Source organism: Phalaenopsis equestris, unplaced genomic scaffold (genome assembly GCF_001263595.1).
Source record: "Phalaenopsis equestris unplaced genomic scaffold, ASM126359v1 Scaffold000372, whole genome shotgun sequence".
Lineage (NCBI taxonomy): Eukaryota > Viridiplantae > Streptophyta > Magnoliopsida > Asparagales > Orchidaceae > Phalaenopsis > Phalaenopsis equestris.
Window position 1 is genome coordinate 337,321 of NW_018164814.1, and position 3,437 is coordinate 340,757.

Below are 3,437 nucleotides of genomic sequence, written 5' to 3' on the forward strand. Positions count from 1 at the left end.
CACCTACCTCCCACCTACCACTCTCTTGCTTCTATAAATAGAGAGGGTGTGAGGCTTAGGAGAGCAAGGGAAGAGATCTTAAGGGTGTGAGGCTTAGGAGAGGAAAGGGAGAAGATATCTTAAGCTACCACAAAGGAGGAGAGAATAGCTATAGAGTTAGAGAGGAGGAGAGCATCTTGAGGCCTTGTATCAAGGTGTCGCTTGAGAGGGAGGACATAGAAGGAAGATGAGGGCTCATCTCTATGTATAAGCTATGTATTCTTCATTTCTTTTGCTTTAGTGAAATATCTGATTGATTCCCTCCCGTGGACGTAGATCCAGTTGGATCGAACCACGTAAAAAATCTGTGTTTGCTTGTGTTCTTTGTGTTTCATTTTTATGTCAGGAAGTACATATCTCACAACAATTACGGATTTTACATCAAACTTAGAGAAGATTTTCACTCTGCTTAATTTATCAAATAAATGATCAATTATTATCAATCTATGTACTTATTAATCATCCATCTTTACAAACTAAAAAAAAAGAGCTAGAAAAGGTAACACACATATTCAAATTAATTAGTATAATAAGTTTTTACAATTATACCTACAAATATTTGAAATCCCATATATTCATAATTCTATATGAATTCTAAGAAATAGGACAAAATTTTATGACGACACATATCTTGTACTTTTTTGGGATCAATTTCTCAAAATTGATAAAATTTGGTGACTCGGTCTAAACACACTCCTAATAAATTATCGCCTGACTATAAGATCCTTTAATTGAGAAGTATGTTTCTTAACTATTGCTTCACAGAACTTTTGCTAAACATCTTTAAGACAATCAGAACTATAGACTGAAGTAAGATGCAATAGCTAATAAGGATAAGGTTGTAGGTGAGTAGATATCAATTATATACATTAGTTCAAGAAACTTGTTAAAGATGAATGTGATCACTTGTTATGCACTTGTTAAAAAAACTGATTTGATGCTCAAATCATATAATTATATGGGGTTTGAGCAAGATTCATATAATTTGTAAACATACAAAGTCAATATGGCTATTTCACCAAAACATGCTATTCAAATATCATGTGTCAACCAAACTAGATGAATGAACCCCTATTTTACATTACATAATTTTTGAAGAACCTACAATAATGTCTTACATGCCTTTTAAATTAAATATGCATCATTAAATGTTGACTTAATATTTTTCACTTTAGCATGTTATATTAAATTCACGATTATTGCATTTTCCAAATCATGTTTAGGAAATCAATCATAAATATGAGAGATGACATTATTATGCAAATACTGTCAAACAGTTATATGAAAATTGGTTCTTTATAGAATTCACAAGTTTAATGCATAAGAATAAATATACATGCTTTAATCTTTGTCTTTTTAACAATTATAAATATTTAAGCTAAATGTAATTAATATTTTTGTGGCAATAATATGATAAAAATAGTGAAGCATTTTGCAACTTTAGTTGCAACTTAGCATAAGCAATCCTCATTATTTTGTTTCTCATCTATTGCTCGCTCTTCTATAAAGTTTAATGAGAGAATTAAACAAGTATCAAAACCAATGTGTTTGAGAGAGACTATTTATTCAAAATTAAATTTGAATTGGCAGTTCATCCACATGAATAAATATTAATATGAATAAATAATTAATGTTAATGAATCCTTTTAACATTAAGGGGTTCCCTAACCACTGACAAAATAATAAATAAATGGTGATAAATTAGATTCCCTCCTTTTGAAGGGTACCATCAAAGACGAATAAAGATTTAGATGTCTATCTAATCCTTCTAATATGATATTGTTTAAGGGGCACTATGTCATAAGTATTTTTTCCTTAACTCGCCTAATTCCTTAAGCAAAAATATATGTGGATTCCTAACAATCGTTTTCGTAATACAATATAGGTTTCATCTAAAATAACTTTTTCATTAATCCTTCAACATTCTACATTAGAAATGTTAATTTAGAGAAAATTTAATCAAGATTACAATTAAAAAAATTAAATTTTAATATGTTCTCTTTTCTTTTTAACACTAAGAGTGAAAGTTAAATGTGCTCAAAGGCATAATATATTAGCTAAAATAAAATAAAAAAATTCTAAAATAATAAGTTTGAGCACCCATCATATCCTAAGAAAAAGAGTGCAATGATAAATCATTTCAATAAAAAAAAATAAACAAATAGTTCATAATTTTATATTTAATCATATGCTTTAAATATTTTATTTCATTATTTTCATGCTCTTCATGTGGTCTATCTGAATATAAACAAGAAAAGTATATACATACATACCACTCAATTCATTAGATATTTAAAGCATACACTTTCTTTATATATATATATATATATATATGTATATATCAATTATGAAATAATTCAACATGTGATCAAGCTTCATAAAAAAATAATGGAGCCTGCCCTACCACGATCTCCTCGTGAATCTCATCACAAATATTTCTACTATCAGCCATAAACGCCCAACTATGCGCTATAAATGAATACAAGGCAGTGGTGGCCACCATGCATGCAATTTAAAATTGCATTTTTAGAAAAAAAAATTTTCATTTTACTCCTTACATTACAAAAAAAGTACATTTTTTTTTATAATTCAGGAACACAATATAAAATATAATAGGCGCATCCAAGCATGCTTCTCCAACCAAAATTATATATATTATCTCAAATTTAAAATACTCCCCCACCATTTGATCAATGCAAATTTTATAATACTGAGAAATATACATATCTTACAAGTGTAATTTAAGTTTATAAATCACTTAAAAATGCGTAACTTACATAGCATAATACAAATCAATCAATCGCACAATACAAATCAATTCATCAGCAACTATTGCAGGTACTTACAAAGCACAATAACGAAAGATAGGAAGGAGGCGGAAGAGTAGTACGACCAGGCCGAGAGAGAAGGGTGAGAGGGAGAGAAGCGCGCGCGAGAGAGATGACCGAGTGAGATGAGCGAGAAGGAGAGATGAGGGAGATCGGGAGTTTGGGCAAACGAGGCTCGTAGATGCCCGAGGGCAAAGTGTCAAAACAGACAAATGGAACTCGGGTCGTGGGGTTCGACCCGCGGCCACGTATAATATAAAAAAAAATAGCTCTTTTTTCAGATAAGCATTTTCCAAACGCCCAAGACGGCGTTTTTAAAAAACACCACAACTGATAAGCTGCCCCAAACATAAACTTAATTATGTAATATGTGGAAACATTATTTAAAAAGTAATGAATATTTTTTTTTCCTAAGATTATTGTCCAAATAATAATAATATTAAATCTAGTTAGTTATTCTTGTTTCATCATAATTTTTTATCAAATGATATTTACATTAATAGCCATTAAAGAAAAATATAATTTTTAATCTTAGTATGTGTTAAACTTAAATATAAAATTATATATATA